Source organism: Corvus cornix, chromosome 10, assembly GCF_000738735.6.
Source record: "Corvus cornix cornix isolate S_Up_H32 chromosome 10, ASM73873v5, whole genome shotgun sequence".
Taxonomy (NCBI): domain Eukaryota; kingdom Metazoa; phylum Chordata; class Aves; order Passeriformes; family Corvidae; genus Corvus; species Corvus cornix.
This window is the reverse complement of record NC_046340.1, coordinates 7079633-7098842: the sequence shown is the minus strand read 5'-3', so window position 1 is coordinate 7098842 and position 19210 is coordinate 7079633. Positions and strand designations below refer to the sequence as shown.

General features: G+C 40.4%; 1 protein-coding gene across 5 annotated transcripts in view; it reads right to left on the bottom strand.

Moving 5' to 3' along the window:
• CHD2 (chromodomain helicase DNA binding protein 2) overlaps window positions 1–19210 on the bottom strand; it is an 84946-nt gene that overhangs the window by 58980 nt on the left and 6756 nt on the right. For 2 of the 5 annotated variants that reach the window (XM_039557526.1, XM_039557525.1), the window contains exons 1-4: window positions 11261–11695; window positions 8581–8653; window positions 7779–7864; window positions 3599–3659 (exon numbers count right to left, since the gene is read on the bottom strand). The gene's annotated coding sequence lies outside the window, so the exon portion shown is untranslated. Of the gene's footprint in view, window positions 1–3598; window positions 3660–7778; window positions 7865–8580; window positions 8654–11260; window positions 11696–19210 lie in introns of those variants that run through there. The other 3 variants (XM_019280805.3, XM_019280806.3, XM_039557527.1) reach the window with 2 other exon arrangements.

The following is a 19210-nucleotide window of genomic DNA, read 5'->3' as shown; positions in this document are numbered from 1 at the left end:
TACAGTGGAAACCCATAAATAAGACCATAAAAATAATCTGTAGTTATTTTCAATAAGCTTAACATACAGAAATCCAATTACTGGCATCAACTTTCCCCACCTCTAAAAAAAGGTAATTTAGTTACATATTAGTCACGCCTAAAAGGCTCTTTCCAGTTGGGTCAGCCCTCTGCCTCAGACACTCAGAGGACCTGCCAAAAGCAATTTCAGGGCAAATTTCCCTACTGGGTTCACCTACATTGGGTTGGACCAAAAACTTTGCAAGTAACCCCATGATGTTCATCTTAAACTCTTCTCTAAACCTTGTAAAATAATTAGCAGTAAACAGAACTGATGAGGTATTATAATTAAGAACACATCCTTGTTCTCCAAGTTATTATACATCAAAAAGCTGCCATAGGAATGGCTAAAATAATAATAGCAGCCTCTACACTTGTGAAATCTACATTTGCTTTAAAAGCTTACACAGCACTTGTTTACTTATGAATTAAGGCACATTTTACTAAGAAATTTCAATAATGTTACAAAAATACACTCCTCCATGAAGACATATGCAGTGATCCTACACTTGAGGTAGATACTGAAAAACCCATTTTTTTTCTCTAGATGACATGAGTCTTCCATTCCTTCTGTAAAATGCATTAGGCATCCACCCATTTTTCAAGCTTCTATCATCTACTAGTTACTGGTTTTGTTTCCAAGCACTGCATTTTGGTCACGACAAATCAGGGACCTGGGTAGTCATGTAGTACTGACAAAGTTTTCTTCAAACCACTGGCAACACATTGACACTCCTTGCCATCCATTCCCAACCTGCCTAAAGATTCAAGGCAACAATTACAAAACATCTGAGTTTACAAAGTTTTTCTCTTCAACTTTTCTTGCAATTATTTGTTGCTACATTAAAAGATCACAGAAGTAAGACAACCCTCATGGCCAAACCCATGGCTTCAGCCATTTCAGGGGCATTGAAACCCTGCATTCCTTGAAGTGCGAGACTGAAGCCAAACACGTACAACACCCATGCATAAGACACCAACACATTTACAAACTTTTCCAGAATGAAATCTGAGGCTTAAACTTTCAACTGAGGTGACCTACTTGGGAAAGGGAATTCAATCCAACAGAGGGAGCTGAATGGACAGAAGGAGGTTCTGAGCAAACCAAACCTCAAGTTCTACACTTCAAAGTTCAGTAAAGCAAGGTTTTATTCTCAAAGACATCCCTGGTAATTCTTACACTGAAGGAAAGGACAGAGGTGTCCTTTATTGACAGCTAAGTCCATCATGTTATTCTGTACAGTCTTTAGCAGGAACTAAGTGCTCTGGACAGCTCTAAGTCTGCTTTTACCACCAGTAGATGTTCCTTAAGCAGAGCAGCAAAAGCACAACTCATGTAGGTTTGGATATTTTTAGGTAAGAAACGCTATTTGCCAGGTTTGTCAGATTTCAAGGTTAATTCCAAATAAGACTTGACTTTATTCACACATGCACTCTTTTGTGGGTATTGTTTTTAAATAATAAATTTTATTGCATTAAGCAAAGTATGCCAAGTTTAACAAAGCTCCTGGTGTTTTCAAGTATTTTCCTTCTTCTTAAAAAAAAGAATTAAAAATAAACATCAGTGCTTCAACTAAACACCACGTTAACCAGAGAATGCAATCAAGATCCACCCATCTGAATGCTTTCACAACTGCTTTTTGAAGCAACTTCTTTTGTAGACAACAGTTTCAATTAAGTCAATTAAGGGTTTCACATTGACCCCTTCCTTTAGGTAAGGACTGTAAACCAGAAAAGGACAGAAGAATTACTCGGTATGTAACTGAAAAGCCAAAGTTCTACTCAAGAAGCCAGAGCTGACAATAGCTAATTTACAACCCAATGGAAAAACAAGAATGTACATAGAAAGATGTAGGAATCACATGGAGATTAATATTAAAATGGAACATGAGTCATGTGTTTATAGAGATTCTAGCAGGTGATTGGGGCTAGGAAGACATCAGTGGATAGTATAGAGCTAGAGAAGAAACGTATCAAGAAATAGGCTGCTCTACACACACCTGCAGTGGGAAAAATAGCTTAAGACTTCTGAAAGAACAAAGCAATAGAACTTAACAGAGATTACACGCTTATCAAAACTGAGCTCATGTACACACATTAAAAACTTAATTCCTCAAAGTCCATGAACTCTTTTGCTACTTCTTTTGTTTCAGGACTGAAACCTCAAGTGATAAAATTGGTCCAAAATGAAAAGGACCCAGAAGCAGCAGGAGGCCAGAGTAACACAGCCTCACAAGGTTTGCACCTTACCCCCACATATTCCTTTTCCCTTTCAGAAGAGCTCTACATTAGTCTCCACACCATGGAGCGCATGAGAAGCACAGGACTTTGGAGTACAAAACCAGCTTCTCCCAGCACCTGAGGCAGTGCAGAAGGCAGTGGCTGCTGGAGTGCTCTGCTAACAAACACAGCCACAGGACAGCTAAAATTCACTGTCATCTAGCCACTAAAATGAGTGGATTTGCATCTTGGAACAACATTTTCCCAAGCTATCTGAAGCTTAAGGAAGGCCTTGCTCAATCAGGTAGCACGTCAGACTGAAAGAAGTGGCTCCAAGAAACTGTCTCTTAAAGAAAAGCATATATTCCAAAGCACAGTGCTACAGGAATAGAGCTTCCCACAAAAAAGTTAATCCATGTACACAAAATGCAATGGATGCCCTAATTAAATACGCACAATCAAGGAGTCTGAATTTTAAGCAGACAGGAAGACAAAAGGACTTGTGTCTTTCCACAGGCAACTCCCAAGAAAGTCACAAAATGTGCCAGAGACAACAAAAGGTCAAGACCAAATTCCTTTTAGTTAAGGAAATGGGAAAAAATTCTGTCCCTATATTCATCCAGTATAGAACTGAATTAATTTATCTACTCAAGCCTGCCAATTTTATGTTTTGACTATATGAGGAATGATTTCAAGTCTATCAGCTAGCAGTTTAATTTTAAAAAAATACAGGAAACTGTAGTAGCATTTATCGTTTTGTGCAAAGCCAGAGCTTTATGAATGAAGAACAGAAAAAGAATGATTGTAGAACAGGAGACAGTACTGTCTGCTAAAAGCCTCTCACTGATCCTGACAGAAGCATAAGGGCAACACAAGATGCTTGTAGGGCACGTTCTTCCTGCTATCCTTTCCACACCATTTGTTATCCAAATTGTGTGCAGTACCTCTCTAGAGACAGACACCTGCATACCAAAAACCCTTCTGAACAAGCAAAACTGTGATACAGAAGTTCTCAGTGAAATCTGGAGTCAAATCACAGAAGCCCCCAGAACTACAATCAGATCTGAAAGCTGTTCTGCAGCCAGACAGGGAGAGAGCACTATCCAAGTACTGCTCATTTCCTAAGAGCCCAGCAGGAATGATCCTGGGGTCCTCTTAACTAAGCTTTTCTAAAACACACATGCACACATGGCCACACACTAATTAACTTCTGAATGTATTCAGCCAAAACCTTCAGCCACTTAAACATTATAGCCATGTGTGGCTGCTGGGGGTTTTTTAAAGCTAAAAAGTAAACGTTATTAGGAATAACAACTTACCAGTGCTTCAACCAAAAGCAGCTATTTTGCTTACAGTGAGTAAATCAATTCCTCAACACATCTGTAGGAAAAATGGGATATTAAAACACTTGAATTAAAATAAATTTAAAAATAAAAGAGATCTAGACCTTAAGGTCTAGAAGACCAAGCACTAGCTTTTATTACAAAACCCCTCATACGAAAACTCAAAAAAAATCCCAAGCATTCCCAGGTCACAGCATGTGCTACAAAAGTTATTTTTATAAAAAAAAAATTTAAGTACCCCTATGGAACCTGTTATTAAAGAACCTGCAAACCACCCAAGAAATTCAGATCCAGTCCTGTACACAAATGCATTGAGAAACAACATTAAAAAAAAAGTTCTTCGAAATTTTTGAAGAAGATCAATCAGGCATCAAGTGGAAGTACGCTTAAGCAAACTGACTTGCCCTTCACAATAGGAAATAAAATGCTCTTTTTATTGACAGGAAGTATCAGCTGGATGCAGGGCAGTTACATAAAACATTTATTTGGAGCAAATTATCTACTTTATCTCAAAGTTACTCATGCATGGGCAAGGTCCAAATGTGAAAATCTGACTTTGAAAATGCCTATTGGCAATCTGTATCAGTAACTTTTTAATCACAGTTACCTCAAGCAAAGGTAGCAAGATTAAGTAAGACCCAAAATTCTAAAACAACTAATGAATTCCCTTTTTACTGTAAATTTCAACTAAATGAAATGAGCCATTCAAGTTTATGCTCCTGACATGTACAAGCAAAACCACTTCTTTTGTGATCTCTCAGAATCTACTTATATTGAAATATAGCCTCAAATACATAAAAATTAATGAACCTATCCAGTAACAGCATATTGTGCAATCCTCTAAACCTCTTCCATCTGATAGCTACTCAGATGTGTAGAAAGAAATATGGGATGAACAGGTTTGTAATTTCTTTGTTGATGTAATTTATTTGAAACTATTATTATGGAAAAAGCCTTTAAAAAGGGAAATGACAAAAAAATATAGCAGTAGACCAGCAGAAGCATGTAGAATATCCTAATGAATGTGAAATTTAGAGGTTTAAGAATATATAAATGACATTTTAAAATGTATTTGAATGTGCACAAGCAGCTGCTATTAAATAAAAGCACAGAACTTCTGTGAACTGCCCATCCACCATTTCAGAAGAAACACAACATGGCTGCTGGACTCTGATCATCCACGAGGCATGCATCAGTCATCCAAGGCATGAAAAATGAATCAGGGAATGAATCAGAGTTACTTAGGCCCTTTGAATCATTTCACTCAAAAAAGGCCACTTAGAAACTACAACCTAATATATGAAGACAGGTTAAGTTAATGATTGGAAGATTCTCAATTTACAGCCCTCAGCCGTTTTCAGTAATTCACGGCACAGCTGCACATCATTGCTTTCAAGTTAGTTTTTGTTTTCTTTAGTTCTAGAGCAAGCACACAGCTACGGTAGTTTAACACAAACTTTAATGAGGGTATTTAATACGGCTGTCACCACAAAGCATCTTCCCCTAATGACAGTGTTACAAAGACTCCACCGGAGTTGTGTTCTCTGACCTCAGCACACTTGTGCAAAAGAATCTTACATTTGGCACAGTGGTATCACGTAGCAGTAGTGACACTTCTCTTCTTGGAGTGAGTGGATGAACCAAACAATGACTTTTGTAAAAAAAGCACCAGGATGTTGATAATGTATTACATTTCATTCACACGAGTTATTTTCCCATTATTATAGAATATAGCACGGTATTTCGAGTTCTTAATTTTAACATCCAAAACACATTCACTCTTAAACTACAGAATAAACCACCAAAGCTGCAAGTTAATGCCACAAGCCAGAAACCAGAGCTTGGAAATACAAGTCTTGGCTGAAAAAAATTAACCTTTCACGTTAACAGCTCTATTTCCTGTATCTGATGTCAAAATCTTTTAATCAAACTACTTGCCATAAGTGTTGTAGCCTGGGTGATTAAAAAAAAAAAAATCCATCCCCTATTTAAAAATAAACATAAATTTACTTTTTCAAGGCATGCTAATAGCTGTGGCTTCTTTTTGTTTTAAAATTACAGACACTTGAGGTACAGTACAGCCTACACCACACAAAACATGCTTGGCCTCATAGGTCCATGGCTCCTTCCCCCAAAGATTGGCATTAGCTCTCACACAGTGCACCTCCTTCTACAGTAAGAGGAGAGGTCAGCCACCCAAAAGCTATCACCTGATATCACATTTTCTCTTGTATTTATTATTCAATTAACCAAGTATTTTGGCAAAGATGATGTGTATCACCACACCAATGTTCTTCCATGTACGCTGTCAATGCTACAAAAATCAATTCTATGGGGATACTTAATATAGGTTTGTATCCCCACAGAGGAACAGCTTCCTCTACTGAAAAGGTTAGAATCCAACCTGAGACATTCTCCGGACCACCCTCAATCCTCATGAGCACGCTGTAGCGTAGCCATGAACTTGGAACTTCCCTCAAGTCCCAGGAGTGCACTTCTAACCCACTGAGGTCTACTTAACCTAAAGGTGAATCCACCATTTGTTAGATGAAAACAAGTTGCTCTTGCAAGAAAAGGCAGCTCCAAAGAGTTCACAAAATGGACAGTTAAAGTTAAAGCTGCTTTTATTGTAATGTCTATTCAGCACAATCAGCATCAGAACAATACCGGAAAGATGCAAGACCGTTAAGATCAAAGTGCTCAATTTCATAGTTATCATAAAATTCTCAGGTCAGCCAACATCTGCTCTTGAGCACTGTATTTTTTAATTTTTATTTTTCTACTTTTTTTAAGAGCAGGTCAGTTAGAAACTGCAGATTCAAACATTTCAGAATTTAGTATTAGGAATGTAAGGCGAGTCTGATGGGTTCAATCTCATCACTATTACCAGAATTGTGTGACTCAGGCTGGTCTTGCCTTTATCGTAATAGACTGTGCAGTATCTGTGATTTTTGACCCTCTAAACTGAAAATTCACGTGGGATTTTAGATATGCCCTGTCATTCTTAAGGTATGAGATCATTTCTAACACAAACTTCTAGTTCTCACACTTCCCATCAGCCAGTTATACGATGAAGTTGCAGGAACACACTGACATATCACCTTGCTTGTTAGCTGTGTTTGCTGCAGGACATCCATGATGGTGGCACATGTCCAATCTCTATAAATATAATTTGAACTCTACCTTGCACATCAGCAGTGACTCACTGCAGATAAGCAGTTATTAAGCCCAAGGAGACATTTTTCTAAATCTTATGGAAAATTGTATACAATTTCTTTTATATTAACAGACTGAAGGCTTCATCCAAGCCAAAAAGAACAGCTGCACTCAGGTAGGGGTTCACAATTCTATCCTTTAGTTATCATGACAAATTATGTAATTTTAAAAAGCAAATCAGCAAAGAGTATTTTTGAGAATCCTGATACATGTGTCTTCATGAAGACGCCTCACACTTTGACATCCTGGGTATGCACCGAAGTACATGAGCATGGGAAGCTGCAAAAAGGAAGCAGTTAAGACAGGCAAACAGGATCCCCAACTTTTAATTACAGAGTGGTGGAAGCCTGACTCAAAGGCAACATGTTACTCTGATCCTAAATACAGAATCTTAAGTGTAAAAACAAATAATAAACATTAAAAAGCTGCTTTGTTTACACTGCAAGGAGGAGAGCAAGATACCTCATAACAACTGGGTCCCACTTTAGTCTTTTAGAATACAATTTACACCAAAACCAGAATTTTTAAGTTTATTGTATAATCAATTACTTGAAAAGGAAAAGCTTTTGAGCGTCCCCTGCTAATCAACCAACACCTTGAACTAAGGAAAAGCATTTCTGAAGTTGGATTAGACAATGTCCTTAGGAGATGACAATCCTTTGGCTTTACCACGTGTCAACATGGTCATTGCAGACTGTTAAAAAGTTGTACTTATGAGTGACCATAAAAGTCTTCGAAGATGCAGGAGACAATACCATTGCTGTAGTATGCATACACTAAAAGTTTCCATATGCACTGAGCTCGAAAGAAAATAAATTCAACAAGGTAAAACACTGAAGCTTAAATGTTTAATGTTTATTTTGAAAAAAAATATTTCCAGCATAATTAAAAAAAAAAAAAACACAAAACAAACAAAAACCCACAACACAGTGTTACATACCTGGCACGCACAGTACAGAATTTTGCTCAAGGTCTTCTGCCCAACCAGTCATCTGAATCTTTGGAAGAACAATATCCAGTAAGAGCCTTTAAAGGAAAAAAAAAAAACAACAAAACCAGGTTTGTCTGAAAACAAGGTACAGAGAGCAAAGTCCTAACATTGTTGACTAACAAACTTTTTGAAAACACCTAAGGAGACGTCTTTGAATAAATTAAAGTTTGACTGACAGTACAAAACCAATATTCTATCGTTGTTAAGCACTAGCCTCCGGGTGCCCAAAACCAAGAAACAGGCCCCAAAAATTTCCTCTTCTACAAATCCCTGAAGTCTCGGGTTACTACTTTCATATACATATTCTACAATACCGCCAAACATTAATGCTACAAACTCATTAAGTACCAAACCTAAACCATTTTCAAAGTTTAATGCAGGTTTTCACAGGTGAAACAGGACATATAAAACTTCAGTTTATATGCAAATACTGTCCTTTCCCAGCAAATACAATGTGTATATATCCGTACCCGTATATTATAAAAAATAAACAATCCACTTATTAAATAGCCTCAGTAAACTGAAATTTATGCCCAAGCAGCACATAAACACGACGTTATTTGGAGACAGTCTACCTCTAACTGCAAAGAAAAGCTTTTTAGAAGTCCAGACAATTTATAAAATGTGTCCCCTCCATATAAAAATGGTACTTCTTTTCCTTCCCACCTGCACAGTAGCAAAAAGGCAAATTCCAGTTTAAAAAAAATAACAAGGAAAGGAGCACATTAACACAAGGTATAACCATTCTTACCTAAGAAAAATAAGGCATGAACGAATCCTCTGGAAGCCAGTCAGGAAATACGGTTTTGTTCACAAAATTCTACCTGAAAAAACAAAGTATGGAAATTTTCAGTATTTTGCTTCAGAAAAGCAGAGTAAGTCATATGCCTGAAATTTATCGATCGCTAGGTAATTATTAAGTCGGGAAAAACTTGTGTTAGCAGTAACTGTATCTTTCAAACTGAACTCTAAAAATAAAAGTATGGGTGGTTGTACATTCCTGGCTGAAGAAAAACCCACTGGAGATGAGTGACTGACATACAACATGCATGATCTGTGTTTTTCATGACTAACTGTAGTCTGGTCTTCTGTCTCCCATTACTTTAATTTTGAAAAACTTAAAGCTAAAATGCCAATTTAAGATTTTTTTTTTTAACTGAGTAATTTATCACACAGTACCCCTCAGCCCTTTTACTTTTTTTTCACATTAAAGTCTTTAGAAGTAGGCTATGCAAAATTAAATAAAACCTCTACTGATAGCAAGGTTATTTTAAAATGGCTTCTGTCATCAGCTTCTCTGAATTTTAAGTCCTAAGTTACTTCATCTCCCAAAAAAACATCTTTTTTTGCCCTTCAGAATACAGCATTAAAGCCTTCAGCTTCTTTAACCTTTAATCAGATCTCAAACTACGCTCTTTTAACACAAGGAACACCATATTTGCACTACCTCTAGCCAACTTTTCTTGCCTTTTGTGAAAAGCCATAACATTTTATTTCACAGGAGTTGTAAGTATCACCACCACTACTTCATATGCTAGAAGTGTGGAATCATTCTGTAAATACACAATTTTTGAAAACATTTTAATGCTGGATTAAAAGATATATAAATTCAAACCCCTATACCTTAAATACAAAAAACCACTACAAAACTATTGAATAAAACACATTATGAATTACAAGCGATTTATTATCTGGACAATTACCTGCTATTTTATTTTCAGCTGTTGAAAGAAACCAGTCAAAACTACCCAAAAAATTATCCTCTAATATACTTAAGAGAAGAGAAATCCAGCAGACACCCACCTAAAGCTAGAACTTTCTTTAGGGCAAAGTGTGTATGCCAGAACCTGTTCTACACTGCAGAACTGTTGCTGGGGTTATAAAACCACCATAATCCAAATCTAAAATAAAGACACCAAAACCTTTGCATAAAGGTGACAGAAGTCCAATGGTTGCTGAAACTTGTATTTCTATTTCCAAAAAAAGGGCTAACTTCAATTGTTGCAATGACAGATTCCAATTTTCAGAGGAAGTACCGAAAAACGCAGATTTACCTCCAACTGCAGTATTTAAAACCTGCACAGGGTTTTATAACCTTGCACAAGCTTGCACCTTTAAAATCCAGCAGATATGGCTATACACAACCTCCAATTAAAACTGAAGTTCTTAGTATTTACCTCTTGCTCTGCTACAGAGACTTTTCATACAGTTAGAATTATAATTTTACCCGTAAATTGGTAATTGCTGAATGCGAGCCAACCCAAAACAAACGTCAGACACTACATTTAAACTTGCATTTTTAGAAAGTCTTGCAATAGGTGTTATACAACTTCTAAATTATCAGAACACCGAAACAACTATTAAAATGTTTCGTAAAGAGAAGTAACTGCGAGGTCTCCGAAAACCCTATAAACTAAATACTAAAAACAAACCTGACACCTAGTAAATGTTTTTTAAAAGCTTTCCACGTCAGACACAAACTCATCCGTTTCCTTATCGTGTAATTCGTATTTAAGTAACTCTCTTTTCTTTTTGTAGCGTCGTCTAAATCACAACTAGTAGTATTTTGCCAACTTTAAACTGCAGACTTGGCATGACCGAGCTTTGTTTTTCTCAAGCTTTTAAGTTTCTACACTGCCGTTTTAATTGCAAAATCAAATTTGCACGTAATTCCTCAGTTTCATTTTAAAGTTCTGCACCTGAATTGCTGTTACTCCAGTGAAGTCAGTTTCTCTCTATTGTTTCATAAAGTACCAATCTATCTCATCCGCAGCCTGTGTCTCTCATACTGGTTTACAAAGAGTTAAAAGCCAACACCCCACAAAAAAACCACTCCAAGTTTTATTTTTAAGAGAAAAGGACATGGCGTCTTTGTTCTTAGAAACTACGAAAACATATCCTCATCCGAGCAGCGACGGGCAAGAAAAGCTCTTTACACAGACACAGGGCTAAACATTTCAGTGATGATGTCGTACAGCCTTCACCTCTCCCCCCTCCCTCCACTGCTGCATTGGAGTTCCAAGCTGGTTTGCAGATACCCCCCTTGCACGCTGCGCTGGGGGGAACTGGTCTGCAGCCCCCCCTGTGCTCGGTGCTGCACAGAAGAGCCAAAACCCGCCGCTGCTTCCCCCGGGGCTGCATCGGGGACGGGGCGTGCGGAGCCCCCCGGGTGCTGCAGGAGAAGGAGGGGAGCGCCCGCAGCCGCCGAGGATCACCGGGGCTCCCCCTGTCCCGCCGCTGCCCCTCAGCCCAGCCCGGTCTCGGGCACGGGCGGGGGTCCCCAAGGGTACCCACAGGTCCCCTCAGCGAGCGGCGGGGGGGAAAGGGGGGAGGGAGAGGCAGCGCCCCCTCCCCCTCCCGGCTCCAAGGACATTTTGTTTTTCCTCCCAAGGACAAAGGACAATGAGGAGCCCGGAGACTCCGGCACTTACCCGGCGAAGAGCAGCCCGCTGGCAGGCACCCGGGGCCCCGAGGACAGGGCGCTACTCCCGGCTCTCCCTGCCCGCGGTCAAGGGCGGCCCCGCGCCCGCCGGCGAGGGAGCGGCGCGGGCAGCGCTCCGCAGCCCGGCGCCATTGCTGCCCGACCGTCGGCAGCCCCCGCTCGGCAGCCCAGCTCGGCGCCCTCCGGAGCCCCGGAGCCCCCAGAGCACCGGGCCCGGTTTGGCGCCCGAGAGCGGCACCCAGGGCGCTCGCCGGGTCTCCCCGGCGCGAGCGGCGGGGAAAGCGCCGGGAGACGGGCGGGAGCTGCGGCTGCTCCCCGGCCATCTTGTGCCGTGTGTGTGAGGGAGCCTCCGCCGTCTCCTCTCAACTCCTTGCTCCCCTCCCCCCGCACAACATGGCCGCCCGCTCGCTCCTCACTGCGGCGGGGAAGGGGCGGCACCGCGCGCGAGCCCCGCCCCTCCCCGCCCTCGGCTGCGCGCGCGCCGCGCGCCGCTCCCCATTGGCCTCCCCCCACCCCGGGCCCCGCGCGCTCCGCCGCCGCGGCATCCCATTGGCCCGCGCTCCCCGCCTCAGCCGCTCCCCATTGGCTCCCGCCGCCTCCTCGCGCGCCGGCCGCAGCAGCCGCCCCTCAGGGTGAGGCGGGAGCAGGAGCGGGAGCGGCCGCCGCCCCCTCGCAGCCCCACCTGCCCGGGCTCTCCTACCTGGGCTGGCCCAGCGCAGCCCTGACTCCGAGCGCTGCCAGACCCCACTCCAGAGATGCCCTCATGCCTCCGCCTGCCTGCACTGACACACAGCGGAGTTCAGCCCCTGAGTTGCCTGCTGGCGCCCCGCAATTCACGGCCCCGTTTGCCGCCATTCCACAAACACGACCTCTGTTAACAGCCCTTGACATGCGCCGGGCCTAGGTACGGCTCACCCGCCAAGCAGCCCACGGAGAGTGGGGCCACCAACCCTCTGTTCCGATGGAATTCACACCTCTGTGTTGGGCACCCTCAGCTGCAGAGACCGGCTGGAGCACAGAGCCACCACAATCCTGTCACCTGCTCATCTGCCACATCAATCCCTCCTTACTGCTGCTCAGAAACAGCACAGACACCCAAATAAAACTAGATATCCTGCTTTTGTTAGCCAACATCATAGAAGTTGTCTGGTGTGCCAACCTCACCATGACACTGTCTCCTATTCTGACTACAGCCATGGAAACCACTTCAGATATCAGCAAGATGGAAAGGCATCCCTCACATTCCTGGTCACTGCCACGAATGCTGTCCCCAGCCCCAGTTATGATGTTCCTCTCCAAGAAGCACATGCAGCAAACATGGCAGAACTGATATTTATATACTTCAGCAGTCACTTTGAATGTTATGCGCACCTTTCACCTTCTTTCATTTGCCCAGATGACTCCATTAAAAGCAGAAACAAATTGTCTAAGTCTTCCTTTTTCATAGTAATGAAGCAAGGTAGTTACGACAGAATTAAACTAACAATGCTTCAAATGATTATGGAAGGTCTCAGGATCCAGTCTGGCACTTGAAATCATGCAGTTGGACTTTGGCAGCTCTCTCCTGAGCTGAGTAGCTGAGTCCTGGAAAAGCTACAAGGAAGTGGCCAGCTGAAAAGAATCAATCCCTATGATTTTGAGCCAAGAGATGTATTTCCTTTCAAAATACAGAGAAAAGCTGACCTCGTGTATAGGATAGCAGGGGATATCTACTACTTGTAGACAGGGGGATAAGGTGTTACCATCTTCAGAGAAGGGATGGTGGTGACCCACATACAGGTGTCACAGTCAAGTGATCAGTGGTCGTACAAAAGAGTTGATACAGCTTCTCACTGAAAAAGGGCAAAAGGCCTTCTCTTTTTCCCCTCACAAGAAGAATTATTGAAGTTCTGGTCTATGGAGACTATGGATAGCAGAAAGCCTGTTCTGCAACTTCGTTCCCATTCAGATTCCTGCAAAGGCCAATCCTCTTGCTCTCAGTGGAACTGCTCACATGTAACTGTATGTAAAGGTGCTTTCGTGGACAGAACCCAGATGCTGTCCTCCTTGGAAAACCACCAGCAGTCAAAAAAGGGGGAATGAGGCAGGATCCAGATGAAAGTGGGGTGCAGCAACAGCATTTCTACTTATGTCAGCATTTTCAGCCGATCTTGCATGGTAAAACTTCACAGCAAGGCCCTAGATTAGAAACTCCATGTACAATTTCCAGCCTTTCTCTTGTTTCTTCCCAAAACACAAGTATGTTTCTAGAAAAAAGTATTTGTGATCACTTGCAATAACCACATGAAAGGGAGAAAAGAGATCAGGCATTCTAGACATAATTGTGCTTTGTAAGAGTAGTGTGATTCCAGCCAGGAGAGTTTAAGATTGTAACTGAACAAGACCTAAGCTGTGTGCTCAGACTGTTATCTGATTTTCTCTAACTACACCAGACTGTCTAGTGTAATAGACTGTTTCTCTTTTAAAAATTACCTATGTAATTTATAGACAAATGTTTTTGGAAGTCCCTTACTCTATTGCTGCTACTTGTAACCAAAAAATTACTCAAAGTCTAATATCCTCATTAAATAAATGCAGTGCTCCTCTTTTGCTTCCTGGGCACCAAGACCTGAAGCAGCTCCAAAAAACCTTACACGAGAATCCATGACCTCCTCTGTTCCTTGGCCCCAAGCGAGTTACATGGAGGTAAGCACAAGTACAGTCCCTCTACAGAGCTGTGGCTCCCCTCACACAGCTTTGCTGTTCCTTACCAGGAAAAGTCTGTTTTGCATTCTTTTTCCTAACAAAACAGTGGAATAAAATTTTCATTCCTACTGTCTCTGCAGTTATACCATTTTTTTCTTTCTAAATTCAGCATTTCTACACTGCAGTTTCCTCTATAAAGTTCATTTCTTCTCTTTCAGATGACACACTTTCTTCCTTCGTGTATCATTAGACCAAATACTTCAGGCACATTTATGAACCACATGTCTAATAATAATGGGACAAGTTAATGTTTCCATTACTAATTTTGGAACTATTTTCTGAGATTGCGTCTGTGGCTGGAATTCCAGATGGAGGCACAGAACCCAACTTTCTGGTACTCTATTTTCTTCTAGAACCTTTCTTCCTTCCCCCAGCCAGCCCCATGTTATTATCCTTTAGGGACAACATACAAAGGCACACTGTGATCCCACACAGGCCAGTGTCCCTTCCCCACCTGCCCCAACCTGCCCTCTGTACCAGACAACACCAAAAGATGGGTGAAGCAGTTTATTCTTTGTTGTACAGTGTAGCCCACAGATCTTTGGAGACACAAATATAATGGAAAGGCAAATATTGGACAAAGGTTAAACATTGTATCTGCCTTTTGAAGTAGAAAACAGGAGTCTAAACAAGACTGAGAGATGTGCATTGTCACCAAACTTTTCTTCAACCAAAACTCTCACTTTTCAGAAGAAATCAATGCCAATTTCCTAGGCCCTAGGCCAAACAGAATAGTTTGTATTACTTGGACAGAGAATATGCAAACAGGATATGGAATGCCCTTTGAGCACAGCGAGCTGTTTGTGGGAGGCATTTAACATCCTGTAAACTGGGTGTTTATAGAAGTTGTCACTTTGTTCTGAATCAAGCAGGGGCTCTGTTTTCAGGTTTTGTATGTAACCTGTAACAAGTTGGTCAAACAATCAATCTGCTTCCCGCCCCCCCCACTTCTGTTTCCTTCCTCAGTAATTCACTATTAAAATCACAGTAACTGCTCAGGTAGATACAAATTCACCTTCCAAGCATGGAACCACATTCCCTGTGTGACTGGAGAAGATGATTACTGTGTATTGATCCCAGCTAAAGCTTTTTGCTACTGTCACAAGACCCAGCAGCAGCAAGGATATAACTCAGTTCTAGCAATGAACTCGTGCTGTTCATTCTGCTCCAAATCTGGAACTGGAATTGAAATCCAGACTTTTGCTCCAGCCGGTAATGAATAATTGCAAACACATCTACACACATAGAGAGAACTTCTACATATGCCCTTTTTGTTCCTAGGATTTAACACTGAAAACTGAGATTATGTTAATATGAGGGGTTTGCTGGCACTTTTATGGGGCTCATGTTCAGAACGATGAACCTTGTGAGCAGCAGTAAAAGGGTTTATTACCATGAATAATTAGAAACAAATTCTTATCAGTGTCATAAACATATGGTAAAGAAAAAAATCTTCCAGTCTAAGCCAAACCCCAGTGTTTTTCAATTTATTCAAATGAAGCAATTTTAACCAAGACTCAGCTTTCCATTCCTGCTTTCAAAGAAAAATAAGTTATTAATAAAAAGTATAAAGATGAAATGGAAGTCAGAAATGGATTAAACATATTTTGTGGGATTCAACGGTCTCTCCTATGCAGATTTTTTACTTGTTAGTCACAATGCATCAAAGAATCAGTACTGTTACTGTACATGTGATCTGGTGGTCTGAGCTCAAATTTTAGATCTAAGAGCTCCTTAACAACGGACACACCTCACTGTTTCAGTTTTGCATGAGTTCCTTATACAATAAAGCAAATAACAGACCAGCAACTATTATCTAGTGAGAGGATTAATTATTATGCTTTATATTAACTTCACTAGGGAATATACACACTTTTTTTCTTGGGAAATCAAATCCACTTTTCTTAAGGAGGTTTGAAATTTGAAGTTCTATGTTGTTATTACAGATCATCTTCAAGCTATCCCTTGTTGCCATCTTAACTGGATGTAAGAAGTAGAGACCATCTCAGTTAAGGTATTATGCTGTATTTGGTCAATGCCTAACACACAGCTATTGCCTTAAATGGCAGCCTTAGAGGTATAAAAAAAAGTCAGAAAGATGCAGTAGTCCTTATTTTGATGAAATCTTACGAGAGTTTAAAACTCCAGACTGTTTCAAACTTAAACAATGTGAGTGATTGGATAATAATATGTTTAATTGCTTCTTAAAGTAAACCACTGGAGCTTGGAACAACAAATCTGTTTCTTTACCCCGTTTTTTAGCCCCTGCTTCTTGTATGCAATGCTCTGGTTTTTCAAGGTCACCTTTTAGGTAATAAACTATTCTGCTTGGCTTGGGAAACTTCTGTAAGAGGACTGGGAGATGGTAGAAAAATACTGACCATTTTGCCTGTCCCTGCTTAGACACTGGAATTTATAAAAGTGTTAACAAGGTATTACATATCTCCTTACATGAAAAACAATTATGCAGCTTTGGTTATTGCTGAAATCACCTTTGAAAGCAAATAAGAAACTAAAGTGCACCTTCCCAGGGACTGTAATGCCAGAGGTAGAGCACACCAAAGCAGGTGCTGTGACCTGCCTTACACACTTGAACTGCTCTGCACTGATCAAGTTCCCTGCTAGGAAACTTGCAGGACTGGAACCATACAACAATTAGCCATAGTGGTAGGGTTTAAAATCACTTTAAAAGGTAGAAGCAGCAAGCAGTGTTCTTTATGTCACCATTCTGGCTGGAAATACAATCTGCAGAGTCACAGGAGTGTTTTGTGGTCACTGTTTTATCAAGAGTTTGTTAAAAAACCCCCAAAACATCAGCATGATTAAGGGAGTCTTGCCCAATCTTACATTTCAAAATAGATACTGTTCTCCCATTTTCCAATATCTTATGGAATTGTTACATAAAGAATTAGAACATTTTATAATTTTTAAGCCAAATTTCCAGAATATTTGGATTTTAAATGTAGCTTCAAAATTATATTTTTAGAGGATATAGATAATGAAATTACTTTTTAAAAAAAAATTCAGATAATTTGAAATTCTAGCATGATTACTTCCTTACGCACATTTAAAGCTCATTTTCCAAAGGTATTTACCTGTCCATTCTTGAAATTTATTTGCTGCAAATGTAAGCCAGTAAAGCTTGATTGCATAAGTGCTTGAGGAATACAACCAGAAAAGGGAAAACGGGCTTAGCACAAATATGTGTTTACACGTCAAAATCGAGGAAAAAAAAATTCCCTACTATAAGCTCTAATTTTTATTTTTACTAACTCTCCATTTGAGTTCTAATGGAGACTTTGGAAAGTTTAGATGATGATTGTAACAACAAGTCCATTTTCTTGGTAAATCTCCTTGGAGTTTTGGAGGCAAAGAGTTTCATACCGGCCTTGCAAACATGAGGAATTTCACTCAGAGTGAACAAGATAAATTACAGCTACTCTAGAATGAAAAGAAAAACAGCCCAGGCCTCCAAAACCACAAGTATAGAACTGGAATTTTTATTTCAAGCAAGTTTCAAGCCTGTTTCCATAACAATCTTCATTCTTGTCTCCCATGTGCAGGTAGCACCATAGGGCATTTACTGATTGCTATATAAAAGTTGACAAAATGATGCATTATTCAGTAAATTGCCACATGCAGGGAAAAGAAATGGTACCTTTATTTTCTGAAATCTTACAAGCATATACTTTTTTTTATTTTATAGACAGTCTGACAAAGCACTGAATCACCCTGTTGTAATGCACCATATATATAAAAGACCCCTTATGTTAGTAGCTCGAAACAAACTTCTTCATATTTGTCAATACCTGCTAGATGTGCAGTCCAATCAATTTTTGTTGTAGTGATGCACCGACACACTTGGATTAGAATGCCACCTGAACAGAAACAGCTCTTGTGTCAGGCTGATGTTTCCCATGAGCTTTTATATTTTCTTCCTACAGTAATTCATTATAAACTGGCTCCTGCCAGAGCTTTACCCAGCTCAGAGAGCTCAGCATCCCAGGGACTAGAGCAGCTCTGGGCATGTCAGGCACCTAAACTCTGGAATTACCAGCTTTAACTGTTGCAGACGAGATTTTCATGCTGAAACAAATACTCTCCCTCTCTCTGACCAAGCCGTTAAGGGTGACAGTCTTGTCTGAGCTTAAAACCATTCACAGTGCACTTTTTTTTTAATAGTCGAAGTTTGTATTAGGTGGTGAGCTGTGAGAAAACATAGGCAGCCCTAGAAAACACTGTTGGTACAGTCCTGTCACAAAATTAGGTCAATGGCTTTTTGTGCAATTAAAGCAGCAGAGGAAACACAAGATGTCTTGGCTGAGACACACACAGTGCTTGATCACCACTTGAAAAATCTGACTGCCACCTTCATTGCCATTTCACCCAGAGGAAGATCCCAACAAGGTTCTATGTGCCCAAAACAAGATTTATTTTCTTCAAGATTTAATCATGCATCTGACCAAACTCTTATCACCTCTCTCTACAAATGTGTCTTAAGTCTAGAAACATTTACTTCAATGACAAAAGCTGAGATTTTGATCTCTTCTTGTTACTCCAAACACGTGGGATATAAGTTATGTGCCTATGCCTTTAATTCAGGGTTGAGTAATTACATTTAGGCCCATGGAATCCCTCCAGTTTTTTCTTGGTGTCTAAACCAAATGTTGTCCTAAGGATTTGGAAGCACATGAAGTGAATTTAGGGATGAACATGTATGTCAGTACTTGGAATATGCAACTGAAATTAACTAATCAACTCTGTAGAAGGGAAAGAGAACCTGAAGCAAAGGTCTAAATTTCAAGAGGAAGAGCAAGCACGTTGTAGCTTTGCACATACAGCTATAATTGTATCACCATTCCTTTTATTTTCCCAACATTTCTTTTTCTTTCATATTTTTATTAGTAGTGGCAAAAGAAATAACATAAATTGGCTAGGCACTTCTTATTCCTCTCCTTCAATACACATTTAAAATCTTTCCATAAAACAGAATATTGACTATGAAGAGACCAAATGGTAGACAGAAGTAGAAGCAAGTAAGTCAAAATAAAATGCTTTTAATTGAGAAACTATCTCAGATTTTCTTGTAACAAGCCACACATGCTACTAGAATTAAACAGGACATTTGAATACTCCAACCTAGTGTGTAAGACAAAGGAAACCATAGAGCACTTTGGGGGAAAAAAATGCGTGG